Raw genomic sequence first — 19,017 nt, forward strand, 5'->3', positions numbered from 1 at the left:
CACATGAAATGTACAATAGCAGACTCAACTCTAACTCTAAAGGGGGCTTTACAGGCTGCGATATCGTTAATGAATAATCGTCGGGGTCACGTTGTTTGTGATCGCCATTAACGATATTGCAGCGTATGACACTTATGTGCGACCTAAAACGATCGCAAAAGTGGCAAAAATTGTTTGCCGCGGAGAGGTCGTCCTAAAACAAAAAATCGTTCTCTTCTAATTAGCGATGTTGTTCCTCGTTCCTGCGGCAGCACACATCGCTGTGTGTGACACCGCAGGAGCGACGAACATCTCCTTACCTGCCTCCACCGCCAATGCGGAAGGAAGGAGATGGGCGGGATATTTATGTCGGTGTGCGGATCGCATAGTGCACAACGCAGGGAGGGACAAAGTAGGGACAGAGCAGGGAGAGACACAAAGGGACAGAGCAGCCCATGAGATGAGTGTCATGATGATGCTTCTTTTCAGGGAGGAGACAGAGGCAGAGGTCACTGCCATAGATTTTGCTTCCCTCGTTTTAGAGAGGGGGTAGAGACTGTGGCAGTGACTGCAGCCTCTGCCCCTGATGACACTTTGTTTGAGTATCCCAGCATGCACTGTGATTCTCAAACAAATCGTCATCAGACAGGAAATAGAAAAAATATAGAATAACACTAACATAGTGTAGTTAGGGAACAGTAGGGAATTTTTAATACAAGTGTATTATAAAATAGCTTAGATTATAGCATCAAATAGGAAATAGAGATGGGAGAATAGGGAAATATATGGGTTTGGATTATGCTATCCGAATATCGAGTACTATCCCAGTATTTGACACGAATAACGAATCTAATGGGTAGCCCGAGCATTTTTCTCAGAAATTTTCAAGAAAAATTCTCGGGTTCTCCATTGATTTGCATTAGATTTGTTATTTTTTGACGAATACTGGAATAGTTCTCGGTATTCGGATAGCATAACCTGAACCCGAATATTTCACTATTCGCCCATCTATAGTAAGGATTTAAATAAAATTTCCTTTTGTCTTCAGATCACCCGTAATAACTGCAAGTAAAGGTGTTGTCAAAGAATCCTTTTAAATATGAAGCCAAGAAAGCCATGTGTTTTTTTTCCCACCGCTGACTTCTGCAGACAATCACTGTCCTCAGCAGTGACCATTGCATGAGCAGCACATGATTGCCGAGGCCAGTGTTTGGTTACATCATTGGTTTCAGTAGTCAGAAGCTTATACAACAGAATAAAATTCTTACAGGAGAAAAACTCTGCAATTTACTGTATATTTTTTCAATTATTTCCTTTATTTCAGACAAAATGTTCTTTAAAGTAAAATACCGTATTACCCTTTGTGTCCTGGCTTCTGCTGAATGTGGCAGCACATGTGCATTTTATACCTCTCTTATATTTATATATGAATAATACAAAATGCTATTGTTATACTAGTTCTTCTCATATGTTAGGTTTATTGGCCCTTTAAAAGAAGCATAATAGCAATTCAGCTACTTGTACATGTCTCCCTAACAGAGATTTACGGAGAGGCAATTGGCAGTACAAGACGAGATGTACAAATGCCAATTAATTAATTAATTACTAGGAAGCATTTGCTTGAGTGAAATTATAGATGTGCCTGATATTTTCATTTTGGCAAAGAATTACTGCATAAGCCAAGCCATGGCAAATAAACTAGTTAGGATATGGATCAGATCTACAGAATGATTGATAACCAGACATGTGACATCATCACTTCGTATACCGCTGACCATAAGGCATATAGTGTTTGCTAAACAGAAATAACGGACGGCGGACTATGTACAGCATTAAGACCTGGAGCACAACAGATATTACAATGAAAGTAGGAACTGAAATAGAGTAATCCAAAAGTAGGTGATCACATTCAATTAGAAATTAAAACATGCAAAAGAATGTAGCGAATATGTACAGTAATTCTACTGTTCACCAATGCAAAATATAATAAATGTTATGGGAAGAAGAGGAAGAAGAAGAGGAAGAGAGGGAGGAAGAGGAAGAAGAAGAGGAAGAGAGGGAGGAAGAGGAAGAAGAAGAGGAAGAGAGGGAGCAAGAGAAAGAAGAGGAAGAGAGGGAGGAAGAGGAAGAAGAAGAGGAAGAGAGGGAGGAAGAGAGGGAGGAAGAAGAAGAGGAAGAGAGGGAGGAAGAGAAAGAAGAGGAAGAGAGGGAGGAGAAGGAAGAAGAAGATGAAGAAGAGGAAGAGAGGGAGGAAGAAGAAGAGGAAGAGGGGGAGGAAGAGGAAGAGAGGGAGGAAAAGGAAGAGGGGGAGGAAGAGGAAGAAGAAGAGAGGGAGGAAAAGGAAGAGAGGGGGAAGATGAAGAAGAAGAGAGGGAGGAAGAGGAAGAAGAAGAGGAAGAGCGGGAGGAAGAAGAAGAGGAAGAGGGGGAGGAAAAGGAAGAAGAAGAGAGGGAGGAAGAGGAAGAAGAAGAGGAAAAGAAGGAGGAAGAGGAAGAGAGGGAGGAAGAAGAAGAGGAAGAGAGGGAGGAAGAGGAAGAGAGGGAGGAAGTAGAATAAGAAGAGGAAGAGGAATAAGAAGACAAAGAGAGAGTAAGAAGAGGAAGAAAGGGAGGACGAGAAAGAAGAGGGGGAGGAAGAGGAAGAAGAAGAGAGGGAGGAAAAAGAAGAGAAGGGGAAGACGAAAAAGAAGAGAGGGAGAAAAAGAGGGCGGAAGAGGAATAGAGGGAAGAAGAAGAGGAAGAGAAGGAGGAAGAAGAAGAGAAGGAAGAGGAAGAAGAAGAAGAAATAGGAATATGCATCTATTTGTGCCGGCAAGACATGATGTGGACTCTAATCAGCTGGAAGGCTATGCAAACTTTCAGAAACCCATTTTAACTTCTATGGGGATTATGGACACAGTGTAGCACCGTACCCTTGGGCTTTTCATAATCCCAGCCATCTCTGACTACCAAATACAGAGTCAGAATTAAGAGGAGGAGGGAAAACTGGGCAATTGGCCAGGGTTCCACGCCCTTGGGGGCCCCCAGGGTCTACAGGGGGAGAAACACTGATAAAAGCATTAAAACAATTAAAAAATATAAAAAAATACACATTTTTGGTATCTCTGTGCTTGTAAAAGTCTGATCTATCAAAACAAAGTAAATTGATCTGATCGTAGCAGAACAAAAAAAAAACATAATTACGGCGGTTTTGGCCACTGCAACATTGCAATAAGAGCCAATCAAAACTTTGTCTCTGCCCGGAAATGGTATCAGTAAAAACTTCAGCTCAGGGTGCAATAAACAAGACCTCACACAGCCCCATATCCTAAAAAATGAAAATGTTATTGGTTTCGGAAAATGGTGACAAAAACTAACATTTTTTATACAAATTTCAGAATTTTTTTTCACCATTTAAATAAAAAAAAAATCTATACATGTTTGGTATCTGCTTATTCCTATGGCTATGTGAATGGCAAAATAAAAAAAGTTATGGTTCTTGCAGAAAGGAGAGGCAGAAAACAAAAACAAAACAGAAAGGGAGTCAAGGGGTTAAAATCCTTGTAGTCACCATATAACAGTAGCATGAGCGCTCCCTGCACGCTTCATAGTTCAGATGTTCATGATAGGTTTACTAATAAACTAAAAAAATAATCACATCTATAATTTAATTAGGGTTAGGGTACCTTTTTAATTTTCTAAATTTGCAGACAGTTATCAGGCAGAAGGAACTTACAAAGCATTAAGTTCAACATTTCCACTAGTGACCCCATAACAACACAGGACAGGAAATTTGTTCATAGGGATTTTGGAACACCAGGATGGTGCTTAATAATTCAAATGTAACTTATTTTTTTAGTATGAAGTACAAGTGCATCTCAATAAATTAGAATATCATCTAAAAGTTAATTTATTTCAGCAATTCAATACAAAAAGGGAAACCCATATATTATATAGAGTCATTACACACAGAGTGATCTATTTCTATATATTATATAGAGTCATTACACACAGAGTGATCTATTCCTATATATTATATAGAGTCATTACACACAGAGGGATCTATTCCTATATATTATATAGAGTCATTACACACAGAGTGATCTATTCCTATATATTATATAGAGTCATTACACACAGAGTGATCTATTCCCATATATTATATAGAGTCATTACACAGAGAGTGATCTATTCCTATATATTATATAGAGTCATTACACACAGAGTGATCTATTCCTATATATTATATAGAATCATTACACACAGAGGGATGTATTCCTATATATTATATAGTCATTACACACAGAGGGATCTATTCCTATATATTATATAAAATCATTACACACATAGGGATCTATTCCTATATATTATATAGACATTACACACAGAGGGATGTATTCCTATATATTATATAAAATCATTACACACAGAGTGATCTATTCCTATATATTATATAGTCATTACACACAGAGGGATCTATTCCTATATATTATATAGAGTCATTACACACAGAGAGATCTATTCCTATATATTATATAGAATCATTACACACAGAGGGATCTATTCCTATATATTATATAGAGTCATTACACACAGAGGGATCTATTCCTATATATTATATAGAGTCATTACACACAGAGTGATCTATTCCTATATATTATATAGTCATTACACACAGAGTGATCTATTCCTATATATTATATAGAGTCATTACACACAGAGAGATCTATTCCTATATATTATATAGAATCATTACACACAGAGGGATCTATTCCTATATATTATATAGAGTCATTACACACAGAGGGATCTATTCCTATATATTATATAGTCATTACACACAGAGGGATCTATTCCTATATATTATATAGAATCATTACACACAGAGGGATCTATTCCTATATATTATATAGTCATTACACACAGAGGGATCTATTCCTATATATTATATAGAATCATTACACACAGAGGGATCTATTCCTATATATTATATAGAGTCATTACACACAGAGTGATCTGTTCCTATATATTATGTAGAATCATTACACACAGAGTGATCTATTCCTATATATTATATAGAATCATTACACACAGAGGGATCTATTCCTATATATTATATAGAATCATTACACACAGAGGGATCTATTCCTATATATTATATAGTCATTACACACAGAGGGATCTATTCCTATATATTATAGAGAGTCATTATACACAGAGTGATCTATTCCTATATATTATATAGTCATTACACACAGAGTGATCTATTCCTGTATATTATATAGTCATTACACACAGAGGGATCTATTCCTATATATTATATAGAATCATTACACACAGAGGGATCTATTCCTATATATTATATAGAATCATTACACACAGAGGGATCTATTCCTATATATTATATAGAATCATTACACACAGAGGGATCTATTCCTATATATTATATAGAGTCATTACACACATAGTGATCTGTTCCTATATATTATGTAGAATCATTACACACAGAGTGATCTATTCCTATATATTATATAGAATCATTACACACAGAGGGATCTATTCCTATATATTATATAGAATCATTACACACAGAGGGATCTATTCCTATATATTATATAGTCATTACACACAGAGGGATCTATTCCTATATATTATATAGAGTCATTATACACAGAGTGATCTATTCCTATATATTATATAGAGTCATTACACACAGAGTGATCTATTCCTGTATATTATATAGTCATTACACACAGAGGGATCTATTCCTATATATTATATAGAATCATTACACACAGAGGGATCTATTCCTATATATTATATAGAATCATTACACACAGAGGGACCTATTTCAGGTGTTTATTTCTGTTAATGTTGATGATTATGGCTTACAGGCAATGAAAACCCAAAAGTCGTTATCTCAGAAAATTAGAATATTATATAAGATGAACTGAAAACAATATTTTAAACTCACAAATGTTGGCACCGACTGAAAAGTCTGTACAGTAAATGCCTCAATACTTGGTCGGGGCTCATTTTGCATGAATTACTGCATCAGTACGGAGTGGCATGGAGGTGATCAGCCTGTGGCACTGCTGAGGTGTTATAGAAGCCCAAGTTGCTTTGATTGAATAGGCTGAAGTGGAATGGGAAATAAGCCGCGTTGCCATATAATAAGACCACAAAAATACAGTCTATGTGATTTTTATCGGTCAATGTGTTTCGGCGAGATCCCTTGCTTTCATCAGGACAAAATCGCAAACATACCAATAGTAGAAATAAAGAGAGTATGAACCACAAACCTGGTTAGAAAAAAAAACAAAACATTTCCTTTAAGTATATGACATTTCAACTTTTTTCTGAGTAAACTCTTCACTTTGTAATAGCTTAGTCTACTACTCCTTGGTTCCACTAATCTCTGTCATATACTTAAAGGAAGAAAAAACAAACAACATTTTTTTTCAAACCAGGTTCATGGCTAGAGATGAGCAAACCTCAAATTCTGGGCTCGGGGTTCGGGCTTCGAAAATGACTTGAAAATCTCCCTGGTGAGTATTGCGTTGTGCTTGTGTCTGAGTGATTACTTGCATTGTGCGCGCTTGTTGGAAGTGTTTGTTCATCGCAAATTAGGCTTTCTTTCAGCATACTGAGCTGTTTTGTTCACGGAGAATTAATAATAAAAAAAACACCGCCCACTCACCTCCGAAAATGTTTTGCTTTAGGTCCATAGCAAAACATTTCCGGACACAATCACAGCGCGATACTCACCCCAAGGATTTTTACGTCATTTTCCGAGCCCGAACTCCGAGCCTCAAGTCTGAGGTTGGCTCATCTCTATTCGTGGCCACCTTGGGTTGGCATACACTGATACAATGCTGTTTTGTTCTTTTTATTAGGTTGTATGTTAGAATTTGAATATATACTTTATCTTGGCATAGTACTCTCTATATTTTGAATATTTTGAATAGAAGTGGAATATTTGAATTCAAGAATGTTCCCATAACTCGGTCAGCTGTTTTGCTAATTGAAGTGAGCGCATCCAGGTGTACAGTGTACTTTTTTGTACTATCCGTATGTTTGTGATTTGTTCCTGATGAAGGTGAGGGATCTCGCCGAAATGCGTTGACCAATAAAAAAGCCACATTCGGTTTCTCCTATTTTGATACACAGCCAAGAAAAGCACACAGCTGGGGGCTGCAGCCTGTAGCCGTATACTTTATCTGTGCTGAGTATCATAATACGGGGAGACCCTGCCTCAAATGTTTTATTTATTTATTTTTACACCACTATGTAGACCCACAGAGAGTGCCTGTGATTGGAAGCATCAGACACGCTGTCACACAGGCTGGGCGCGAGTCTGACAGCAACCAATCACTGACGCCAGGATGGCGAGTGGGTGGGGAAAGCAGTGCATATGGATAAGCAATAATGAGCAGCCCCAGAAGAAGAATGAGAGGCTGATGAAGCAGTTACAGCAGCGCTGGAGCCTCGGTAAGTATGAAACGCTCGCTTCATTCTTATTTTCTTTATTTTTCCTTTATTATTTTTTTATGTCCCAATTGTCGGCTCCAGATCATTAGCCGGAATTCCCTGACAACCCCAGGCCTGGCACATTTGCTACATTTGAAACCACATGGATCTGGACTCTTACAGTCCAGGTCCGCCCATTACTAGTGACTCATTGTTTATGGTGGAACAAAACTCATTGTTCTCAGCAGCACATCGCCATCTGTATGGAACAGATTGATATATTAGTGATTTTTCTCTGCCCACCAGTCTTCCCCATTTTGTATAAAGAGGGCGGAAACCAGCAACAAAGGATATAATACTGTCAATTGCACTCATTTACCAGTCTGAACTCAGTATATGTAAATGCAACCTAAATGGTTGAGTGTGATGGTGCAATATGCGAGTGTAGCACCCAGGGATATGGGGTACTCTGTTCCGAGCAGTTTACATCTTGGGAATGTCACAAGGATGGTCGTTACCCTGTTCCATGCCCTGGGCCCTTTTTGTAATGGGGATATTTACAGGGGATTGGTGAATAAAGTTTATTTGTGACGCCACTTGCAGTGTTGCGTGTAGGGAGCCGCCGCTGCAGAATGTCTCTACTGGGGCAGATGGTATTAGCAGCTAGTATGGTAGTCCCTCCGCAAGTAGGGTATTGCCCCAGCGGGTGTATGGTGCAGTATGCGTCGGAAGAAGGAGTCCAGACAGATTGTAATACTTATATATGTTCTGAGGATTTCGATAGCGTAGGGCAATGACAATCAGAGACGAGTTCCTGGTACAAGATGTTTTATAATATGTAACCACGGTAGATACACAACGGAAAACACAGCAGTACAAATACACAAAATACCTTTCCGAAACGGAGCGAAGGGAATTCCCGGGGCCACGCACCGGACTCCCCCAGGGAGACCACCAGAGCGAACCCCTATACAGGGACTGTCCGGCAATCACCCCGGAAGGCCTAAATGCGCCGCAGCCGGGACACAAGGGGCAAGCGGTAAAAGTCCAGGAGTGTCCGTACGGAATGATTGTCCAGAGTGGTTACGAACCAGAGAGAACCGGGCAGAGTGCTGACCGAAGATGGCAGACGGAATCCGGGCACAGCTTAGAGAAACCGGGTAAGGTCCAGAGTCGGTCGGTCAGTAGTCTTTAGGAGGATCCAAAGGCAATCAGGATTAGCAGCAGCAAAGCAGGAGCACACAGCAAGCAGTATACTCAGGCACTGGCTTAGAGGCGGCCTTTTAAGCAGCTGGACAGGAAGTAGGGCAACAGAACAGTAAACTCCATGTTAACCGAGGGCAAGCTCATTCAAAAGAGAACTGGAAAACCTGGAAACCTGACACAGATATTCAGTGCAACTGGTTTACTCACTTTAGATATTAACTGGTTGCCCGAGGCCGGCTCATTTTGCCTCCAGGTCCCCTTCGTCCCAGTGCCAGTCTGGTTCTCTGGTACCTTCCTCCCCTGCACCTGTCTCTGGTAAGTGGGTCCCCGTGGTATGGAACACTTGGGGTCCCCGGTCTGTGGTTTGTCCACTTCTGTCTGCCTGACGGTAGCATGAACCCTGTGGGGTTGGAGTCTCTGGTCCTGTCCCCGGTTCTCCCGTTGCTACTGAGTCTTCAGATTCTTAAGCATCAGCAAGGTCCTTGATGGATGCTAAGTACCATTTTATGGGGGATTGTTGGGGAAAACTGGGATTACCTGGGTCTTTGTTGGTACCAGCACTGGGGTTCTGGGTCCCTAAGGGGGTAGGCCCTGCATCATTGTGAGGATGTAGAACCTTGTAGCACCCTGATGGCTTCAGAGGCGCTACATGAGCATTTAAGGCCCCACTTTAAACTTTTGCCAAGGACACAAAAAGATACATATAGATAGCTGCTCCTATCTCAGCCATGAATGGCTGATGGAAATACCCCTTTTTGTAAAGAAGAGAAAGCATATTATTTGGACAAGAACAAAAAAACATTTTAGTAATAATTTCTAGTAATTATATTTTAATAATCTAGAAAATGTAATAATCCAGAACTTGTTTGTAGCATATACCTGCAGTATATTACTCTTAAAACTTATGTTAGATGGGTAAAACCTCAAATGATAAAGCAATGGGATGGCCACTGAATGCTGAAAATAACAATAAGTAAAAAAAAAATGTTCAAAAAGGCAAACAAAAAGGAAGAATTAATATAACATACTTTTGTTACGGGGGGACTGGCTGATTAGGATAAGCTGGTATATATCCAATCGCCAGTCGGGGCCCACCGTACTCCAGATGACAAAGGAGCTGTTGGCACCCCAAAGGTTAGGCGGAGAATACAGAGCTGGATGGCTCTGAAATAATAGGGGCCTGATCTAAGTTAAATAGCACTAGGATCAAGAGACTGTGAACCCTGTTAGCGTCACAGGGTTCACTCACCCAGCCTAGGAATTCCCTGTTAATGCCACAGGGGTCCTGGAGTACGCTGTCCGTGTGCGTAGGTGACACAACCAGACAGGTGGCGCAGCAGCCGCAGCCCAGTTGACTCCACTGAGCTGCACTAGCAGGACTGGATTGTAGGAGGTGGCAGCCCTGCGCCTGACCCTAACGTGCTGAACCACGGGTGTCTTGGCGTGACAAGCACCGGACGCCTATCCCTGCCTACCACTTCCAATCTATGGTTTATGCCGCAATGAGGCTCTAACATGGAGGTGTGCTCTGTTTGAGCAAATGTGAACACTGCACACCTCCATGTTGTCTCCAGCCCCTTTTATAACCTAGGTCCACCCAGGGTGGATCACAATGGCACCTCCAGGGGCCAATAGCAGAGTGCCACGTCATCAGTGACATCACCAGCGGCCTATCTGGAACTGCCACGTCACTGATGACCTCATGGCAGCCACGCTCCCAAACACCTCACTAGTCATCATCTGACGACCAATGGTGGGGTGCCAGGTCATAGGGGCAGGCCTCCACGAGCCAGTCCGGAGTGTCCACATCATCAGGGCATCTGATGCCTGCCGGCCTATCAGGGCCTGCACCTCACGGACATGCCCAGTGAGATCAGTAGCCTGAACAACAGTCTCAGAAATCAGACTATCAGTCTGAGCATGCTCAGTGGGCACAACACAGAACTTAGACACGGCACGATGTCCAAGTACCTGTGCAAAGAGGCTTTTCACACTAAGTGTAGGAGCATGCTCAGTAGCCTGAACTGAGGACTTGGCCTCAGGAATCGCACAATCAGGCTGAGCATGCTCACTAGGCGAAACACTGGACTTAAGGCCACTTTATACGCTGCGATATCGATATCGCTAGCGAGCGTACCCGCCCCCGTCGGTTGTGCGTCACGGGCAAATCGCTGCCCGTGGCACACAACATGGCTTACACCCGTCACATGGACTTACCTTCCCTGTGACGTCACTGTGGCCGGCGAACCGCCTCCTTTCTAAGGGGGTGGTTCGTGCAGCGTCACAGCGACGTCACATGGCAGCAGTCCAATAGAAGCGGAGGGGCGGAGATGAGCGGGCAGAATATTCCGCCCACCACCTTCCTTCCTCATTGCCGGTGGACGCAGGTAAGGAGATATTCGTCATTCCTGTGGTGTCACACATAGCGATGTGTGATGCTGCAGGAACGACGAGCAACCAGCGGCATGCACCACCAATGATATTATGAAAAGGAGCGACGTGTCAACGATCAACGATTTTTGTCATTTTTGCGATCGTTGATCGTCGCTCCTAGCTGCCACACGCTTCAATGTCGCTAACGATGCCGGATGTGCGTCACTAACGATGTGACCCCGACGATATAACAAATGGCAACAAATTAGACAGATCTCACCCAAACTTTCTCCATGGGTAAGACTGTACACCGATCCAGGAGTGAGAGGTCACAGGCTGGAAGGACCAGGGTCAGCCGTCGGGTAATGGTGTATCAGCCTCTGTCGTGCCCCGTGAATGGACTTCGGCCCTGACAAGGGCAGCGCCCAAGTAAGATGTCTGCCCCGCAACCACACAAAAGAGAAAAAAAGGGACACCCTCCTGACGCATTTCCCTCTCAATAACAAGAGTTCCTCAGGGGAGACAAAAGAAAAGGTCAACCTGCAGTGCCAGGGATTGGCACAGGCTTAAGGGGTAAAAAACCTATGTGTCCAGGTAAACGGTTTAAGGTGAGGATGCAGGAGAAGTTTTCTTCTAATGACTCTTCAATGAAGGCCATATGTGCTGCTGTCTCTGAACAGTAGAACAATGTATCACAATCCAGAGTCAGCTAAATCTTCCTGAAGGTCTTTTGCAGTCAGGCAGGGGTTCTGATTTGCATTTCTTAATTCTATTTCAAACTGAGGAAAGACCAACTTGAAAATGCTTTGCTATCTTCTTATAGCCTTCTCCTGATTTGTGGGCCTCCACCATTTCCATTTTCAGAGTGCTAGGCAGCTACTTAGAAGAACCCTTGGCTGTGGCTTTTGGGCACAAGGTTAGAGAAGGCTGGGTTTTTATAAAGCTATGAAATTTGCATTACCTGGCTTTTCCTAACTATTGTATTGTATTTAATGGATTCTGATTAATCTCTTATTTGCTGATCATGTGCGTGTGAGATTTCTACTTCACGCATCACACACTTGTTTGCACACAAGAAATCAGTTGTACATTTTGGAATTTACCGATGAAATACAGGGTAAGCTGGGTAACCTGTACTTATATTTTGATAAGGACAATTAAAAGTAGTACGGACAAGAGACCTTGGTGAACAGGGCATTATAAGTGGTTATAGTGGATCTGTCACCAGATTTCACAATCCAAGCTGCATACTTTTAGTACATCTGTTAGACCAGATGAAGCTAGTATATTTACTTAAGAATTCCATGAAAGTATGGCTCCCATAATCGTTTTTAAACGTTTTCCTGCCTAATATTAAAAGGAATCTGTTAGCAGGGTTTCATCCCTCAAACTCTTTATATGTATATGTAGCTCTTTCAAAGTTAAATCCATCAATACCTTTACATGGTCAGTGTGTTCCACCGTTACTAAGAAATCCGCATTTGAATTGATATGCAAATGAGGTTGAACATCTGAAGCCTCTGTCACTCCAGTTCTACTCCCCACTCAGCACCACTTCCTCCTGCTTGAATGATGGCTCTTTTGCCTGAAGTCTCACAGCATAGAGGCTCTCAGTCAAGCAGGAGGAAGAGGCACTGGGTGGGGAATAGAGTGGAGTGACAGAGGCTTCATATCTACAGCATAATTTGCATATTAATGAAGAAGAGATCTATTTAATAATGTATGCAGTTTGTATCATCTATTACAGTGACAGAGGAACTTTCATGCTGGGCAAAGGTATCTTTTGCTCACTAGAAAGGATCATTCTGACAGCTCAAAGGTAACAGTCATATACTGCCAGCACCTGGTCCCAGCGTGGCACCCCCACATGCCCCCGCTCCCAAGCCCTGGCAGGGTCGCCACTCTCCTCACCTGCCTGGCTCCTCCATGCTCTCCTCTCTTGCCTTGGGGTCTGCCGTGGCCTCTTCCTGCTTCTAGGCCATGCAAAGGCCTTCCGTGAGTGCCTGTAAGGTGGGCGCACGGCCACACAACCTTTCTTAAAGGGTCGGTGTCTCATTACCCGGAACTGTTTCCTGAGGTCATCCATTACCCAAAAGGTATTTAAGTCTGCCTCCCCTTAGGGGAGGCGCCTGAGCAACGTTGCTTACTAGTTAGTGCGTTGCTAGTTTTCGGGTCCCATTACGTTACTGTGTCTAGTTCTGCTTATTGTGTCCTAGTACCGGTTTTGTGTTCCTAACCTGTGTCTTGTCCATGTTGCCACGTCTGAGCTTCCACCTTTGTGCTGCTACACCTGAGTCACCATCTCCGTGCTGCCATGTCTCAGCCACCACTTCTGTACTGCCACATCTGAGCTACCATCTCCGTGCTACCAAGTCTGAGTGACCATCTCCGTGCTGACACATCCGAGCACACCAGCACTGGACTTTAAGAGACTTTATCAGTCCATAAGAGCCGACCTCCACTGGTTCCTGGCAGTCGTGCATTTAGGCCCCATGTAGGTGCACCAGAAAATCCCTGTTCACTAATGGTTAGCTCCTCCAGGTGAGTCCAGTGTACAACCCAGTGGGTCCACTCCTGGACGCTCGCTGCCCCTCAGTGACCATAACAAGTTGTATCTGGGGCCAGGTAACTGAAGAGAATAGGCAACAGGTTTTCTACTGGGGCCCCAAGGCTACAAGCTAAGCAAGTCAAACCAAAGACCATATTGGTATAATAATGACTAATAGGTTGATGTTATCTGCATGTGGGGATATTTTGTGGACTTTAGGAGCCTCGTTGTGATTAGGGGCTGTTGTTGTATCACCTAAACATCCCGATGATCCCTTCTACCTTGAGAATCATTGCCAATTAATCATTTAACTTCAAATATTAATAATATATTATGTGCTGGAACACAACAATATTTTTTATGAGTAAATTCTGTTTGTAAAAGTATAATAACCCAATATTTTTTGCTATATAATCAACTCTACAAGAACACGTCACACAGCTCCAATGCCCTCTAGCAAACCCATATCCTTCTATAATAACATTACATCAAATAAACCATCTCCTCATACCACCCTTCAGTGAATGAGCGCCTCGTAATAATTGAAACTCTTTATGGGGGGGGTAACAAAGCATATCTATTTCAATATAATGCTTTTTATTTCCGAGAATGTGATTGTGTGCAATGTGAACATTATTAGAATGGTTTGCAAATTGCAAATACCTTTGTTAACGCAGAGCCATGTCTTTAGATATTGCCGCTGATCTTTCCTGGCCCTTTGCAATCAAAGCATTTGAGTGCTAGTACATTAAAGCATATCTGTCCTATTTGTATCTGCTACCCCCTGTTGTTTTTTGGGGTACATTTCTGAGTCACACAGTGGGAAGCAACAACCAATAACATGCTGGCTTCCTCTGCTTTACAAAATATGGGGTAATTTTGATTTTTATAGAATAATTATCCCACTATATCTTAGAATGGAAGGGGCTTTTAGAAACAAACAATACATATTAGTACTGTATATTCCTCAAATTCTTAAGAAAAAAAAGCTTAATGTTCATATTAAAAAACATTAAAAAAAATGTTTAATTTTGCATTAACTTTATCCACTGGTTATTTATTGAGTTGTTTTGGCTATTGTCTAAGATTTTGAGATGGGAAAGATGATTCTGTTTCTTTAATAAACCGCTTTAGTGTCTAATTACAGTGACAATATGAGCTTCCATCTCAGATGCTTATTCGTTTCATAAGTGCGCAATATGTTAAATACATAGCTTATTACATCTGAGAATGACAGATTGGTGTTATTTTTTATTGCAAGTGCCTTGCGAAAATGAAAGAGTTAAATTATTCGGCATTCTGAAGAGTCCCTGCACTGGCATCATGCTGAGGAGCCCTGGAGGTTACTGGCATCTGTCAAGGGCAGAAGGCACCAGTATTTGAGAACAGCGAGGGCGGGTGGGAAGGCTATTTCCAATATCTCCTCCAGCAGTGGCAGATGGACCTTTGCACTCAGCTACAGCCTGGCGTTGCCGAAGAATGTTGAACTGGCAGAGATGACCACGAGGCATGTGGCTAGAAACACAATGTTCTACTTGGCAATGACAAGGGTGGATGTGCTTAAACTCCCAAGTCCATCTGGCTCTAGTGTGAAGAGACCATTTGCTTCAGGGTCTGTTAATGTATTTGCAGAAAATACCATATCTGTGTTACCCCAGCAAGTGAGATACATAGGTGCTGATGAGACACAAATTAGTTAATTGTAGGATATCAGACATTCCAAACTAAACGGTACTGTACTGATACAAATAGATACACTCCACATGTGTCATGCGCTGTTCAAATCAGCACTCACGGATTATAGCAACGCCGCCGGATCCTGTTCACATTGCAGAGTCCGACAGGCAACCTTGTTTCTCTTAGATGCCCAACTCTGCTGGGCGTTGGCTAAGTTGTTTTCACTGCTCCCAGCCATGCAGAAGTTAATCCTTTTTGGAACAGTGTGTAACTCTTCCTGCAGTCTGGTTGCTGATTACCATTCACAGCTGGTCCCTCCCTATTTAAGGCTATGGAGTTTGTAAAGAGATCACCGAAGATAGCATCTACTCTTGCAAAAATATGGTGTTCTTAGTGATTCTCTTTTGGTGACCTGCAATCTGTTGCTTGTGTGGAGAGAAAATGTTTCTTGGTGTGCTTTTGTCCCTCCCTTATATTTTATTTCCTCCAGTGCCTTTATTGTTTTCCCTTTGTAGTTGTTGGCACAGTGAGTGGTTTCAGTTCTTCCCCCTGTAAGTGTCATTTGGGGAAGGGGGTTATTACGGTGTGCCTTGCACAATCCAAGGTGGGAGGGGGCGCAGAGGGAATCAGATCAGGTCCTAAATAGGAGATATGGACATGCTGTGGGCCCAGACCTCACTACCCTTAAGTGTACCTCTTGGTTTAGGGACAGCTCAGGGATCCCAGTCTCAGGGCCAACTCAGATCTGCCCTGTTAGCTTAACTCTCTAAAGACAACATGTTAGTTTTACATAGTCAACTTTGCCAGACTATTATAACTTTCCACCCAAGTGCAGTAACATTGATTTTCAATATAGGAAGCTTCTAACAGTACTCCTGTTAACAAAAAACAGGGGTTCCTATGCTGTCCCTCACACTAGGGGACTAGGGGACCCTAGGCTAGCCCTAACCTCAGGGTTACTCCTTATGGTAGAGATGCCCAAGTCCCATGCCTGGCTATGCTCCTGACCAGATCTAATCTAATCCCACCCTCCCACCAGGGAAAGAAGGGGCAGAAGTGAGAAGGGAACACAGATAAAGACAGACAAGGGAAAACTAAAACTGACACACTGAACACATACAGGAATAGACAATGAGAGACTCAGGAGAAAAGCAAAAGCAAGATTTTAGTAACAAAAGGCAAGAAGGATTAACTCTACAAACACACTCAGCAACAAGTATCACAATCACCAGATAGCTTGCTTGGTGAGGTGTTGTCATCCAGACTAAAGCTGGGTTCACACTAAGCGACAGCGACAACGACGTCGCTGTTATGTCACCATTTTCGGTGACGTAACAGCGACCTTGTAAGTCGCTGTTATGATCGCTGCTTAGCTGTCAAACACAGCAGAAGCAGCGATCATAACATCGCTACATGTGCAGAGAGCAGGGAGCCGCGCTTAGCGCTGGCTCCTTGCTCTCCTAGGTACAGTACACATCGGGTTAATTAACCCGATGTGTGCTGCAGCTACATGTCACAGTGCAGAGAGCAGGGAGCCGCGCGCACTGCTTAGCACTGGCTCCTTGCTCTCCTTGCTACAGTATACATCGGGTTAATTAACCCGATGTGTGCTGCAGCTACATGTCACAGTGCAGAGAGCAGGGAGCCGCGCGCACTGCTTAGCGCTGGCTCCTTGCTCTCCTTGCTACAGTATACATCGGGTTAATTACCCGATGCGTACTGCAGCCACATGTGCACAGAGCAGAAGCCGGCACTGGCAGCAAGGGCGGAGGCTGGTAACGAAGGTAAATATCGGGTAACCAGGGAAAGGTCTTCCCTTGGTTACCCGATGTTTACGCTGGTTACAGCTTGCCGCAGCTGCCAGTGCCGGCTCCTGCTCGCTTCATTTCGTCGCTCTCTCGCTGTCACACACAGCGATGTGTGTGTCACAGCGGGAGAGTGATGACCAAAAAATGAAGCTGGACATTCAGCAACGACCGGCGACCTCACAGCAGGGGCCAGGTCGTTGCTGGATGTCACTCACAGCGACAGCGACGGGACGTCGCTGCAACGTCACAGAAAATGGTGACGTAGCAGCGACGTCGTTGTCGTTGTCGCTGTGTGTGATACCAGCTTAAGATATACTATAGCTGCAAAGAAACCAGCATACATAGGAGGGGAGCAAATGTGATTGGCTCCCCCACACCATGTGAACAAAGGACACTAACAAGTAGACTAGCAGAGATTAACTCTGGCTAGCCTGCCAATGAACTACCACTCTTCTGGTCGATTCCTGAGTCTGCCTGCGTTAAGCACGGACACCAGAGAAGTTATCCTGTGGAGTGTGAGAATCTGTAGCCTGAACAGAACCAGACGCCACTGATGCGCCCACGAGTTCTTTGGGGATTACTCGTCACCAGAACGGTGTCAGTTTGGGATGTTACAGCGGCCTGGTCTGGTTTCATGACCCCTGCAGTGTCAATAAAGATGGGGATGGGGATGATGGGAGTTGTTATTCGTGATGCCACCTGTGGTATGTGGCCAGTATTTAGCTGCCGCTGTGTAAAGTCTCTCTCTTCTGGGGCAGATGGTGACGCAGCTCGGGTGTTGTAGCTCTCCACAGGTAGAGCTCAGGCCCCAGGGAGAATGATGGTGGTAGTAGTCGCCTATAGCAAAGAGGCACGAAAATGCAAGTGCCGGCAGTGATGGGACAACATAGAGGGTGCAGTTCAAGTTCTTTTACTCACTGAAAACACACTGCCGTTGGAGTCCCGAGCTATGCTGTGATGGGCTCCAGCCGATACTGGATACTTCGGAGGTTGAGGCCGGTGTCTCCTTCTGTACCTCACCTTTCAATGGTTTCCCTCCACCTCAGCTCCTGTGCCGTGGAACGGGTCACGGGTGGCTTCTGCACTTTCCAAGAACACTAGGATTCCTCTTCTTTCTTAAGAACCTGGGTCGAGCTCCCAGCTCTAGACCAGGGGCCCCGAACTGTCCATGTCCTTGCTTGTCTGTTTCTGCCTCCGACCTGGTGCTTGCTGTGCCTGAAGCTAACTGAATGCTGATTGAGATGGCTCCTAACTTCCCCTGTTGGTACCCCGCCTCCTGGGTTACTGAACTAGTGGGCAAGAGGTCCCATACCTCATGATGGCCACCCCAGCACCTACCCTAGCCCAGTCCCAGTGAAAGAGCTCCTGTGTTTATGTGTTGGATGAGTGTGATTACTGGTGACGACCTCCTCCATATACGACATGAATACTGCACCTCGGGTGAGGCGCAGAACAATGTAGCGCCTGAAGCCGCAGGGGTGCCACACCACCATGACAGTCGACGAAGTTTGTAAAAATTACTGTGTGACATCTCAGCAAATCACAGAAATAACAGTATGACAAAGGGATGGACAAATCAATTGTGCAACCTGCGCAGCAGTACAAGGGCCCAAGAGGTAAGCGGGCCATACTACCTCAGAAGCAAGTGGAATTGTACATTTGGATGAGCTCCTGGGCTGAAAAGGGCCCATATATTGTTCTTGCACAGAAGTCCTTTTCTGTCTGTGTCTGCCAGTGGTATGACATTGTACATTACCATGTAGAAAATCTTAGTTTCAATTCCCTTCCGATAATTGTTACATGAAGGCACAAATGTGTAAGTTACAGCATCCTGGTCAAATAATGACAATATCTGTTCCTTTGATATGAACAGAAACAGGCTGTATCTCTGTCAAACTTCACACCAAAACATAAGAGGTCGTCTGCAAATGTTAGCAAATTCACCCGTTTCTCTGTGTTTTAATATATCTCCTCCCCA

The sequence above is a fragment of the Anomaloglossus baeobatrachus genome, chromosome 2, assembly GCF_048569485.1.
Source record: "Anomaloglossus baeobatrachus isolate aAnoBae1 chromosome 2, aAnoBae1.hap1, whole genome shotgun sequence".
NCBI lineage: Eukaryota > Metazoa > Chordata > Amphibia > Anura > Aromobatidae > Anomaloglossus > Anomaloglossus baeobatrachus.